The sequence below is a fragment of the Martes martes genome (assembly GCF_963455335.1).
Source record: "Martes martes genome assembly, chromosome: 1".
NCBI lineage: Eukaryota > Metazoa > Chordata > Mammalia > Carnivora > Mustelidae > Martes > Martes martes.
Window position 1 is genome coordinate 45,674,154 of NC_137888.1, and position 14,900 is coordinate 45,689,053.

Here is a 14,900-nt window from a genome sequence, read left to right on the forward strand (position 1 = left end):
TTAGCTATCTCATCAACTCCTTCACGCTGATCTGAAGTAGTTCCCATGTATTGAAAAATCTTCATGGAGACTTTGCTGTTACCCTTTAGTCACACATATGATTTACTGAGTTAATCTCTGTTCTTTTCAGTTACCCCAATTCCTTTACCTTTCTTTACCTGCTTTCACCCTTCATTCCATTAATCATATAAGTATACTGTATATTTAATAAAATTTAATAAAGATACTATACATAGAGTATGTCTATAATCCATCACTTGTTGCCTGCTGCTGCCATTAGCTATGGACATAAGAGGGAAAGGATTTCTCTGTTATGTTCATTCCTTCATTCTGAACACCTTGAACAGTGGTACTTTGTAGTGCTTAACAAATGTTTCTTGAATGAGTGAGAAAATGATAGTCTACTGCTCAGGAATCTGAAATGGTCTCTAATTGGTTTCTAACAAAATCCATTTTTCTTTTTTTAAGTGTTTTTTTTTTAATTTTGTTTTAACTTTTTTTTTGTTTTGTTTTACTTATTTACTTGAAATAGAGTAAGTGAGAGAGAGAGAAGGAGCAAAGGGATAGGTAGAAGGAGAAGGAGAGAGAGAATCCAACTCTCTGTTGAGCAGAGAACTGGACATGAAGTTCTGGGGCTTGATCTCAGGACTCCAGAATCATGACTCATGCTGAAGACAGACACTTAACTGACTGAGCCACCCCCAAATCCATTTTTCTTATTTTGGTATTCCAGATGCTCCATTGTCAACCTGTGTCTTATCTATCTCTTTCCTTTCTTCCTCTTACATCAGGGCACTTGGCCACATGCATCCCTTCATGGTCCTTCTGGGCAGTTGCTTCAACTAATTCACTTAGCAATGTTTCCCTCATCTTAAACTCCTCTCTTTCATTCCATCTCAGTACTACTCATCCTTGAACTCAAATCTGATCTCCATGGGGACTTTCCTAGGTCCTTCAAATAGAATTGATTCTTTCTTTTCCTGATTTACATGGCACTTCACTACTTTTATAATGCATTCATCACCATATCAAGTGTGACTCATATGTGTCTTGATTGTAAAAGACTTGACTACGTATTAAGTCACCAATCATGTCATGCATCTTTCTGAGAAACTGACTACAAACTGAGCTAGATCCTGCTGCATTAACTGCTGACATTACCATTCTGTTTAACTTTTATCAAGTACTTTTAATATGCAGGGTATTGGAAAAGACAATGGGTGTGTGAGCACAAGATGTGAGACTGAAGGGGATACTTTTCTCGTTTTTATATATGGCTGCTGACAAGAAGCTCATCCTCTTGTGGGGAGAAAGAAAGGCACTTACATTGCTAACCAGAGTGCAATTTAAGCTGTAATATATAAGAAGTGTAAACAAGTTGTGTAAAAATATAGTGAGGGAAGTGAATAGTGACCTGGAGGAAGAAAGAAACATTTCCCAGTGGAAATATAATTTCAGATAACTTTATAGGATATGCAGGATAAGAATTGGGGAAGAACATGAGGAAAAGCAGTAGACTGAGGCAACCATGTTTAAAAGCTTGGACTCTCAAAAGACACAGACCAAATTTTTTCTTAAAAATGGATAGTAAACTAAAAAGGCTCAAGTTTATTCATACATGATACAAGTGGACACAAGAGGTAACATAAAAGGAATAGGAAAAGGGATTGGAAAATGTCCTGTTTGATTTCTTCGCATATTTTCTCTACTCTACCAATTCATTAAAACCTCACTCCAGGGCCACAAATAACTTTAAATGCCAAAAGTAAAGAATTATTTAATCATTTTCCTAATCAAGTGTAGTGATTGGTACTATTAAAGTCCTCTCTGGCTTCTTATGATAACCCTCTCTGTGTCTATCTTCTTCATAGCTGCATCTTGGTATTTCACACTAGGTCATGTTTCCCTCTTTCCCCCTAATGATGCTTCCTTTTGATTGTTCCTTGACCTCCCTCTATTTGTATTCTAGAGTTTTCCCCATATTATTTTGTCTACTCTTGTGTTTTCAACTATCTTTCATCTACTGATGGCTTCACTAGAGAAGATATTTCAAACTATTTTGGTGTACATTTATGTTTTTTTCATTAACATATAATGTATTACTTGCCCCAGGGGTACAGGTCTGTGAATCATCAGGATTACACATTTTAGAAAAATCACCACAGCACATACCCTCCCCAAAGTCCATAACCCACTCACCCTATTCCTCACCTCCCACACCCCAGCAAACCTCCATTTGTTTCATGAGATTAATAGTCTATTATAGGTTGTCTCCCTCCTAATGCCATCTTGTTTCATTTTTTCCCTCCCTATCCCTCATGACCTGTGCCCTGCCTCTCAAATTCCTCATGTCAGAGAGATCATATGATAATTGTCTTTCTCTGACTTTTTTTGCTTTGCATAATACCCTCTAGTTCCATCCAGTCGTTGCAAATGGCAAGATTGAACTTTTTGATGTTGCATTGTATTCTATTATATATATATACTACATCTTCTTTATCCATTCATCTGTTCATGGACTTCTAGTTTTTTTCCAAGTTTGGCTATTGAAGACATTGCTACTATAAACATTTGGGTGCATGTGCCCCTTTGGATCCCTAAATTTGTATCAAAAGGTACAAATAAAGGGCCCTTGGTTGGCTCAGTTGGTTAACCATCTGTTTTGGGCTCCAGTCATGAACCCAAGGTCCTGGGATCTAGTCCTTTGTCAGGCTCCCTGCTCAGGGGGGAGTCTGCTTCACCCTCTCCTTCTGTCCCTCACTCATGCTGTCTCTCTATAAAAAAAACTTTAAAAAGTCATTTAAAAACATCAACAGATAGCAACCTAAGCATATTTAAAAGTTCAGACATGTCTAACCAAAGGACAGATAAAGGACATGAAAGTGGTGTGAGAATTGATATTTCTTCATTAAAAACTCTGAAGTTTTGTGGGGATAAAGTGATCTTCAATAAGTAATTGAAATATTTAACAAATACTTATAATTAAGAGCAAGGATGAGCTGGCCCAATATGCTACAATTCGTAAGTAACACATCCTGGATTGAGATGCAGGGAAAGATTGGGAGAACTAGAGCAGCATAAAAACCAGTCAGTAACCTAGGGCCAGAAGGGGAACTTTTTCAACTTGACGAGAACATTAATGAAAAAGCCATAGCTTAGGTCCACTTTTGAATGGCAGCATGAGAAGTTCCATGGCTCGGTTCCCAACAGAACAATATAAATGGTGACAATTTTTTGTTAAAAAACATGATTTAAAAATCTTTGGGAAGTTGGGACAGCTGTGCTAGTGTTCTGGCGAGTTCTGGCCAAGGAGGCGGTGCTACCATAGAACCACACAACAGGGGCCAGGGCACCACATGGTGGTGAGGAGGACTGGCTTGGCGTCCCCCATGGGCCTGGGGCTCATCTGGATGAGTTGGTGGATGCATATACCCAGGTACAAGGAGGAGGAGGAAGAGAGCAGCTACTACAGCTGCAAGCGCCACTGCCTGCTCAAGAACGTACTTGCATCAGTGTGGGGGAACGTGCTGACCACTCTGGCTTTCCTCCTGGGACCCCTGCAGATGCAGCTGAGTCTGCACTATGATGAGAACTAACACCAGGTGAAGTATGGCAACAGGGGACTGCCTGACATCGACAGCAAGGTGAGGATGGAGATCAACATGGCACCTACTGCTGCTTTGCTCCACACACCTGTGCCCATCAGAGGCCATGAAAGGCTTGTGCTTTGGGCTCTGTGCCCACATTAGGCTGTGAAAGCTGAAGTGTTGTGAGCACAGGACTCACCTGAGAGCACCAGCGAGTCCATATCTATGCTATTCCATCTTAGGGACCCTCACTCCCAGATCAGGGATTACTGCAAACCTCACGTTTCCTCATGAGCTGGAACCTGGATCTGAGGCCACTTTGGTTTCAGGCCATAGCAGTCTGGGCAAGCTCATGGTGTCTGCTTCCCTCCCACCGCCCACAGGTTTTTTTGGCACCAAGTGGATGATGTTCCGGGCTGTGGGTATTTATGTCCTCTAAAAAAAAAAAAGAAAGAAAGAAAGAAAAGAAAAATTCTCTGTCAGGAAATTGTGCTAGGGTATGCAGCAAATGAAACACTCGTTCATGAAAATGTATTAATATTTGGTAGGAACAGTGAGATTCTATAGCATTCGAATCATAACCTGTGCCTTCCTAGCTCAGTGTGAGGAAAGTCCACTTTATTCAGGTGCAGACAAGAACACAAAACTCCCTCCCCACATCCCCTTTACCTCCTAGTAGTTGACTTTGTTACCTCCCAGGAGGGCCACACTCACCTCTTTCCAGCTATGTATTGTGGAAGTTAAATTCTAGGCAATTGTGATCCTGAGTTTGGGGATCCCTTCTACCCAGTCCACACTCTTATGATAGAGACTCTATCTTAGGTATGACTTCTATAGCAAGGGTATCACATTGAAGGAAATGGGTCACTATCACTACTCCCATGTCTAAAAGTTGAGTCTCAGAGATTTTACCCTAAAGGGAACAAAGGTCTTAAGAACAGAGACCTACAAAGGATCCCTCAAAGAACGTGATTCTATTGGCAAAAGATGATTAGTGGGGGAATGGTGGAACTATTGATGAAACATCCAGCTGGTTTACCTAGAAAAATGCAGGATGGGAGAAAATAAGGAAGAGCTTGCCCTGAGTCAGAAAGACCCTCAAGCATTAGCCTCAAAAACTATGCTTCAAAGGGGCCCAAATTCAATTGCTTATGAATATGGAACAACTTATTCCCAAAGGCATCAAAAAGAGAGAGAGAGAGAGAGAGCATGCTCATGCTATTGCTGGGAGTTCATGGGGCCTAAGAGCTGGATGTGTTCAAAGAAAGAGATAAGAGGACTTCTGATAAAGCCATGGTCATCCCAAGGGACTGTGTGCATGCTGCATTGTCTAAAGGGCAGCATTAGAGGCTTTACACTGCAGAGGAAATGGACTTCACACACACACTTGCCCACACACTCCATCAAGTCACTGAACAAACAAAAATATAACAAGACCCAAGGATGAGTGAGTATCCAGAGTTCTAGCATATATTATCTTAAATGCCCTGTTCTCAACAACAGAAAGTCATGATTAGGCAAAAATTGTCACCCATCCATCAGAAAATTAACAGAAAACATAAACTGCCTGTGAGAGCAATCATATACTGGGTTTAACAGAAAAAAAACTTAAAAATTATCATGATGGGGGAGGAATCAAGATGGCTGAGAAGTAGAAGGCTGAGACAACATCAGGTAGCAGGAGATCAGCTAGATAGCTTATCAAACCATTGCGAATGGTTTTTATCTCCAACAGGAGATAAAAAAGAAGAAGAGCAACAATTCTAGAATCAGAAAATAGACCACTATCTGAAAGGCAGGACAGGCGGAGAAATGAATACAAAGCGACAGGAAGATAGACCTCAGGGGGAGGGGCTGGGCCCCAGCAAGTGGTGGAACAACAGAGCACAAAATCAGGACTTTAAAAATCTGCTCTGCTGAGGGACATGGCTCCAGAGGCTAAACCGGGGTGAAGCCCACGTGGGGTCAGCATGGCCCCAGGTCCTGTGGGGTCACAGAAGGATTGGGGGTGTCTGAGTGTCACAGAGCTCACAGGTATTAGAGTGGGGAAGCCAGCTACAGAGACAGAGATGAGGAGTGAGCGCTCAACTCGGGGTTACCTTGAATTATAATCCATGGCACAGGCCACTGCTCTGTGAGTGGGGTCCCCACAAGATCCGGGGAGACACCCCCTGGGGGAGCTCAGGGATCTGTGGGGTTCAGAGACTCCAGGCGGAGAGATGTGTCCGAGACAGAGATGCTTGGTCACAGGCTGGGTGAGCTCGGAGCACGGCCGGAGGCCAGGGAGACGGGAGTGATTGAGCACTTTTCTCTTAGGGTACACTGAGGAGTGGGACCCTGAGCTCTCGGCTCCTCTGGGCAGGAGATTGGGAGGCCGGCATTTTCATTCCTGTCCTCTGGAATTGTATGGAAAGCATTCAGGGAACAAAAGCTTCCCAAAGCGAACCCGAGCGGATTACTTAGCCTTGCCCCTGGTAAGGTTAGTAAAATTCTGCCTTGGGCAAAGACACTTGAGAATCACTACAACAGGCCTCTCCCCCAGAAGATCAATAAGAAATCCAGCGAAGACCAAGTGCACTTACCAAAGAGAAGAGCGGAATTCCAGAGGAGGAGAAAGCAAAGCATGGAATTCATGGCTTTCTCCCTATGATTCTTTAGGCTTGCAGTTAGTTAATTTTTTTTAAATTTTTTCTGCTAATTTTTTTAAACTTTTAACCTTTCCTCTTTTAATGTTTTTTAACTGGTTTATCATAACAATGCCTTTCATAAAAAAATATATTTTTGAACCTTCATGAGTATAGTCATATTTTATCTTTCATTGTATCTAACTTTATTTTTTGTATACACATAGATTTCTTTCTTCTAAAAAATTTGGGGTACAACTTCTTCTAATAGATCAAAATATACCCTAAATCTAGCTCTGGGCTTGTTCTAGTCTCCAGCGTAAGCAAATTCTCTCCACTTTCTTTTTCTTTATTCTCCCAATGAACTTACTTTATCAACTCCTTTTTAGAAATTAAAAAAAAAAAGTTTTTTTTTCATCTTTATAGGCATATTCCATCCCTTCATTGTGTTTACCCTTATATATGTTTTTCATTCCTTAAAATTTTGGGAGGTAGTTTCTTCTAAGAGACCAAAATACTCCCAAAATTAAGTGGGTCACCCTGTTCTAGTCACCAGTCTAATATACATATATACTTTTTTCATTTTATATTTTTTCTTTATTTGTTTTAATTGTTTTTTCTGAAATTCTTTTTATTACCTTCCTACCACCCCCCAACGATTTGGGGTCTCTTCTGATTAGGTTAAAGCACATTTTCCTTGAGTTTTGACACACTTTTACTATTTTATTTCCTCCTTCATATATTCTTATCTGGACAAAATGACAAGGCAAAAAAACTCACACCAAAAAAAAAAAAAAACAAGAGACAGTACTGAAGGCTAGGGACCTAATCAATATGGACATTGGTAATATGTCAGATCTAGAGTTCAGAATGACGATTCTCAAGGTTCCAGCTGGGCTCGAAAAAGGTATTGCAGATATTAGAGAAACCCTCTCCAAAGAGATAAAAGCCCTTTCTAGAGAAATAAAAGAACTGAAATCTAATGAAGTTGAAATCAAAAGAGCTATTAATGAGGTACAATAAAAAATGGAGGCTCTTACTGCTAGGATAAATGAGGCAACAGAGAGAATTAGTGATATAGAAGACCAAATGACAGAGAATAAAGAAGCTGAGCAAAATAGAGACAAACAAATACTGGACCACAAGGAGAGAATTAGAGATAAGTGACAACATAAGACGAAACAACATTAAAATAATTGGGATTCCAGAAGAAGAAGGAAGAGATAGGGGAGCAGAAGGTATATTGGAGAGAATTATTGTAGAGAATTTCCCTAATATGGCAAATGAAACAAGCATCAAAATCCAGGAGGTGCAGAGAATCTGCCTAAAAATCAATAAGAATAGGTCCACACCCCATCACCTAATAGGAAAACTTAGAAGTCTTAGTGACAAAGAGAAAATCCTGAAAGCAGCCCGGGAAAAGAAGTCTGTAACATACAATGATAAAAATATGAGATTGGCAGTGGACTTATCCACAGAGACCTGGCAGGCCAGAAAGAACTGGCATGATATATTCAGAGCACTAAACAAGAAAAACATGCAGCCAAGAATACAATATCCAGCTAGGCTATCTTTGAAAGTAGAAGGAGATATAAAAAGCTTCCAGGACAAAAAAAAAAAAAAAACTGAAAGAATTTGCAAACACCAAACCAGCTCTACAGGAAATATTGAAAGTGATCCTCTAAGCAAAGAGAGAGCCTAAAAGTAGTAGATCAGAAAGGAACAGAGACAATATACAGGAAGAGTCACCTTAAAGACAATACAATGACACTAAATTCATACCTCTCAATAGTTACCCTGAAAGTAAATAGGCTAAATGCCCCAATCAAAAGACACAGGGTAGCAGAGTGGATAAAAATACAAAACCCATCAATATGCTGTCTACAGGAAATGCATTTTAGACCCGAAGACACCTCCAGATTTAAAGTGAGGGGGTGGAAAACAATGTACCATGCTAAAGGACATCAGAAAAAGGTCAGGTGGGCAATCCCTATATCAGATCAATTAGATTTTAAGCCAAAGGCTATAATAAGAGATGAGGTAGGACACTATATCATACTCAAAGGGTCTGTCCAACAAGAAGATCTAACAATTTTAAATATCTATCCCCTAACATGGGAGCAGCCAACTATATAAACCAATTAATAACAAAATCAAAGAAAACCATCAACAACAATACAATAATAGTAGGGGACTTTAACACCCCCCTCAATGAAATGGACAGATCATCCAAGCAAAAGATCTATAAGGAAATAAAGGCCTTAAATGACACGCTGAACCAGGTTGACATCACAGATCTTTTCAGAATATTCCATCCCAAAGCAACAGAATACACATTCTTCTCTAGTGCACATGGAACATTCTCCAGAATAGATCACATCATGGGTCATAAATCTGGTCTCAACTGGTATCAAAAGATTGGGATCATTCCCTGCATATTTTCAGACCACAATGCTCTGAAGCTAAAACTCAATCACAAGAGGAAATTTGGAAAGAACCCAAATACATGGAGACTAAAGAGCACTCTACTAAGGAATGAATGGGTCAACCAGGAAATTAAAGAAGAATTGATAAAATTAATGGAAACAAATGATAATGAATACACAATGGTTCAAAATCTGGGGGACACAGCAAAGGCAGTCCTGAGAGGGAAAATATATAGTGATATAAGCCCTTCTCAAGAAACAAGAAAGATCTCAAATACACAACCTAACCCTACACTTAAAGGGGCTGGACAAAGAAGAACAAAGAAAGCCTACACCCAGCAGGAGAAGAGAAATAATAAAGATCAGATAAAAAATCAATGAAATAGAAACCAAAAAAGCAATAGAACAAATCAACAAAATTAGCAACTTGTTCATTGAAAATATTAATAACATTGATAAACCCCTGGACAGACATATCGAAAAGAAATCAGAAAGGACCCAAATAAATAAAATCATGAGAAAGAGGAGAGATCACAACCAACACCAAAGAAATACACACAATTATAAGAAGATATTATGAGCAACTCTATGCCAACAAATTTGACAATCTGGAAGAAATGGATGTATTCCAAAAGACATATAAACTACCACAACTGAACCAGGAAGAAATAGGAAACCTGAACAGACCCATAACCATGAAGGAGATTGAAGCAGTCATCAATAATCTCCAAACAAACAAAAGCCCAGGGCCAAATGACTTCCCAGGGGAATGCTACCAAACATTTAAAGAAGAATTAATTCCTATTCTCCTGAAACTGTTCCAAAAAACAGAAACGGAAGGAAAACTTCCAAACACATTTTATGAGACCAGCATCACCTTGATCCCAAAGCCAGACAAGGATCCCATCAAAAAAGAGAATTACAGACCGATATCCTTGATGAACACAGATGCGAAAATTCTCACCAAAATACTGGCCAATAGGATCCAACAGTACATTAAAAGGATTATTCACCACGACCAAGTGGGATTTATTCCAGGGCTGCAAGGTTGGTTCAACATCCGCAAATCCATCAATGTGATACAATACATTAATAAAAGAAAGACTAAGAACCATATGATACCCTCAATAGATGCTGAAAAAGCATTTGACAAAGTGCAGCATCCCTTCCTGATTAAAACTCTTCAAAGTGTAGGGATAGAAGGCACATACCTCAATATTATCAAAGCCATCTATGAAAAACCCACCGCAAATATCATTCTCAATGGAGAAAAACTGAAAGCTTTTCCGCTAAGGTCAGGAACACAGCAAGGATGTCCCTTATCACCACTGCTGTTCAACATAGTACTAGATGTCCTAGCCTCAGCAATCAGACAACAAAAAGAAATTAAAGGCATCCAAATTGGCAAAGAAGAAGTCAAACTATCACTCTTTGCAGATGATATGATACTGTATGTGGAAAACCCAAAAGGCTCCACTCCAAAACTGCTAGAATGTGTACAGGAATTCAGTAAAGTGTCAGGATATAAAGTCAATGCACAGAAATCAGTTGCATTTCTTTACACTAACAACAAGACAGAAGAAAGAGAAATTGAGGACTCAGTCCCATTTACAATTGCACCCAAAACCATAAGATACCTAAGAATAAACCTCACCAAAGAGTCAAAGAATCTCTACTCAGAAAACTATAAAGTACTCATGAAAGAAATTGAGGAAGACACAAAGAAATGGAATAATGTTCTATGTTCCTCAATTGGAAGAATGAATATTGTGAAAATGTCTAAGCTACCTAAAGCAATCTACACGTTTAATGCAATCCCTATCAAAATTCCATCCATTTTTTCAAAGAAATGGAACAAATCATCCTAAAATTTATATTGAACTAGAAAAGACCTCGAATAGCCAAAGGAATATTCAAAAAGAAAGCCAGTGTTGATGGCATCACAATTCCAGATTTCAAGCTCTTTTACAAAGCTGCGATCATCAAGACAGTATGGTAGTGGCACAAAAACAGACACATAGATCAATGGAACAGAATAGAGAGCCAAGAAATAGGCCCTCAACTCTATGGTCAACTAATCTTCGACAAAGCAGGAAAGAATGTCCAATGGAAAAAAGACAGTCTCTTCAACAAATGGTGTTGGGAAAATTGGACAGCCACATGCAGAAAAATGAAACTGGACCATTTCCTTACACCACATATGAAAATAGACTTAAAATGGGTGAAGGACCTCAATGTGAGAAAGGAATCCATCAAAATCCTTGAGCAGAACACAGGCAGCAACCTCTTTGACCTCAGCCACAGCAACTTCTTCCTACGAGCATCGCCAAAGGCAAGGGAAGCAAGGGCAAAAATGAACTATGGGGAAGAAGTTGCTTTGTCCAGCTCCTTTAAGTGTAGGGTTAGGTTGTGTATTTGAGACCTTTCTTGTTTCTTGAGAAAGGCTTGTATCACTATATATTTTCCTTTCAGGAGGTCTTTGCTGTGTCCCACAGATATTGAACCATTGTGTTTTCATTATCGTTTGTTTCCATGAATTTTTTCAATTCTTCTTTAATTTCCTGGTGGACCCATTCATTCTTTAGAAGGATGCTGTTTAGTCTCCATGTATTTGGGTTCTTTCCAAATTTCCTCTTGTGATGACTTCTAGCTTCAGAACATTGTGTTCTGAATATATGCAGGAAATCATCCCAATCTTTTGTTACCGGTTGAGACCTGATTTATGACCCATGATGTGATCTATTCTGGAGAATGTTCTATGTGCACTAGAGAAGAATGTGTATTCTGTTGCTTTGGGATGGAATGTTCTGAATATATCTGTGATGTCAACCTGTTCCAGTGTGTCATTTAAGGCCTTTATTTCCTTGTAGATCGTTTGCTTGAATGATTTGTCCATTTCAGTGAGGGGAGTGTTAAACTCCCCTACTATTATTGTGTTATTGTCGATGTGTTTCTTTGTTTTTGTTATTAATTGGTTTATATAGTTGGCTGCTCCCATGTTAGGGGCATAGATATTTAAAATTGTTAGATCTCCTTGTTGGACAGACCCTTTGAGTATGATATAGTGTCCTACCTCATCTCTTATTATAGTCTTTGGCTTAAAATCTAATTGATCTGATATAGGGATGGCCACCCGAGCTTTCTTCTGACGTCCATTAGCATGGTACATTGTTTTCCACCCCCTCACTTCAAATTTGGAGGTGTCTTTGGGTCTAAAATGCGTTTTCTGTAGACAGCATATTGATGGGTTTTGTATTTTTATCCACTCTGCTACCCTGTGTCTTTTGATTGGGGCATTTAGCCCACTTACATTCAGGGTTACTATTGAGAGTTATGAATTTAGTGCCATTGTATTGTCTGTAAGGTGACTGTTACTGTATATTGCCTCTGTCCCTTTCTGGTCTACAACTTTTAGGGTCTTTCTTTGCTTAGAGGACGCCTTTCAATATTTCCTGTAGTGCTAGTTTGGTGTTTACAAATTCTTTTAGTTTTTGTTTGTACTGGAAGCTTTTAATATCTCCTTCTATTTTCAATGATAGCCTAGCTGGATATTGTATTCTTGGCTGCATGTTTTTCTCATTTAGTGCTCTGAATATATCATGCCAGTTCTTTCTGGCCTGCCATGTCTCTGTGGATAAGTCTGCTGCCAATCTAATAATGTTACCATTGTATGTTACAGACTTCTTTTCCCAGGCTGCTTTCAGGATTTTCTCTTTGTCACTAAAACTTGAAAATTTTAGTATGAGATGATGGGGTGTGGAACTATTCTTATTGATTTTGAGGGGGGTTCTCCACACCTCCTGGATTTTGATGCTTGTTTCATTTGCCATATTAGGGAAATTCTCTACAGTAATTCTCACCAATATACCTTCTTCTCCCTTCTCTATTTCTTCTTCTTCTGGAATCCCAATTATTCTAATGTTGTTTCATCTTATGGTATCACATATCTTTAATTCTTCCCTCATGGCCCATTAGTTGTTTGTCTCTCTTTTTTCTCTTTTGCTCAGCTTCTTTATTCTCTGTCATTTGGTCTTCTATATCACTAATTCTCTCTGTTTCCTCATTTATCCTAGCAGTAAGAACCTCCATTTTTTTATTGCACCTCATTACCGCCTTTTTTTTTTTTTTTTAATTTCAACTTGGTTCAAGTTTAGTTCTTTTATTTCTCCTGAAAGGGCTTTATTTTTCCAGACAGTATTTTCCTAATATCTTCCATGGCTTTTTGGAGCCCATCTAGCACCTTGAATATTGTCATTCAGAACTCTAGATCTGACATATTACTAATGTCCATATTTATTAGGTCCCTAACCTTTGGTATTGCCTCTTGTTCTTTTTGTTGTTGTTGTTGTGAGTTTTTCTGTCTTGTCCTTTTATCCAGATGAGAATATAAAAAGGAGTAAATAAAATACAAGAAGGGTGGCAAAGACCCCAGAAAAAATGTGCTTTAACCAAATCAGAAGAGACCCCAAATCATGGGGGGATGAAAGGGGGCATAAAGAGGTTCAGAAAAAAAAAACATTAAAAAAAGAAAAAAAATAAGAAGAAATATAAAAAGAAAATATATATATATTAGAATGGTGAATAGAACAGAGTCACCCACTTAATTTTGGGAATATTTTGGTCTCTTAGAAGAAACTACCTTCCAAAATTAAACACAACAAAGGGATGGAATATGACTATAAAGATGAAAATTTTTAAAAAGTATTTCTTAAAAAGTAGTTGATAAGATAAGTTAGTTGGGAGAATAAAGAAAAAGAATGTGGAGAGAATTTGCTCAATCTGGAGAGTAGAACAAAACCCTGTGCCAGATTTAGGGTATATTTTGATCTATCAGAAGAAGTTGTATCCCAAATTTTTTAGAAGAAAAAACCTTTGTGTGTATAAAAAATAACGTCACATACAATGAAAGATAAAATATGACTATAATAATGAAGGTTCAAAAAAGTTTTTCTTTTTTTATGAAAGGTATTGTTAAGATAAACTAGTTAAAAAACATTAAAAGAGGAAAGAGTAAAAGTTAAAAAAATGTAGCATAAGAAAAAAATAAAATTAAAAAAAATCTAACTTTGAAAGACTAAGGAATCATGGGGAGAAAGCCACGAATTCCATGCTTTGCTTTCTCCTCCTCTGGAATTCCCCTATTCTCCTTGGTAAGTGAACTTGGTCTTGGCTGGATTTCTTGCTGAATTTCTGAAGGAGGGGCCTGTTGAAGTGATTCTCAAGTGTCTTTGCCTGAGGTGGAATTGCACCACCCTTACCAGGGGCCAGCTAAGTAATCTGCTCGGGTTTGCTTTCAGGAGGTTTTGTTCCCTGAATGCTTTCTGTAGAGTTCTGGAGGACAGGAATGAAAATGGTGACTTCCCAAACTCTGGCCTGGAGGAGCTGAGAGCTCAGGGCCCCACCTCTCGGTGCACCCTCCGAGAAAAGCGCTCAGTCACTCCAACCTCCCTGGCCTCCGTCCACTCAAGGAGCTCACCCAGCCTGTGACCAAGCATCTCTGTCTCTGGCACATTACCCACCTGGGGTCTCCAAACTCTGCCGATCCCTTTGCTCTTTCAGGGGGGTCTCCCCAGATCTTCTGATGTCCCTGTTCACAGAGCAATGGCCTGCCTGTGCCCCGGATCACAGTTTAAGGCACCCCTGAGTTGAGAACTCACTCCTCGGCTCTACCTCTGTAGCCAGCTTCCCCACTCTAATACCTGTGAACTCTATGAAACTCAGACACCCCCGATCCTTCTGTGATCCTGCGGGACCTGTGGGACATGTCAGTTTTATCCCGGTCTAGCCTCTGGTGCGATACCCCTAAGTGGAGCACACTTTTAAAAGTTCTGATTTTGTGCTCCATTGCTCTGCCACTTACCGGGAGCCAGCGCCTCTCCCCATGGTCTATCTTCCTGTCCCTTTGATTCACATCTCCGCTGGTCCTACCTTTCAGAAAGTGGTTGATTATCTGTTTCTAGAATTGCTGCTCTTCTCTTCAATCTTCTCTTGGATTTGCAGGTGTTCAGAATGGTTTAATAAACTAGCTACCTGATCTCCTGCTACCTGATGTCATCTCAATCTGCTACTCCTCTGCCATTTTGACTCAACCCCCAAGATTTTGGTTCTTAATACCATTTTCCAGTCAAAGGAATTAGATCTACTTGGAGAAATAGCTGACTCAGTTACTAGGGCAGGAAGTAAATACGCAAGATTAGCCTGGAACATCTTGGAATGCCAGAAAACAACAACAACAACAAAACACAAAAGCTAAACAACAAACA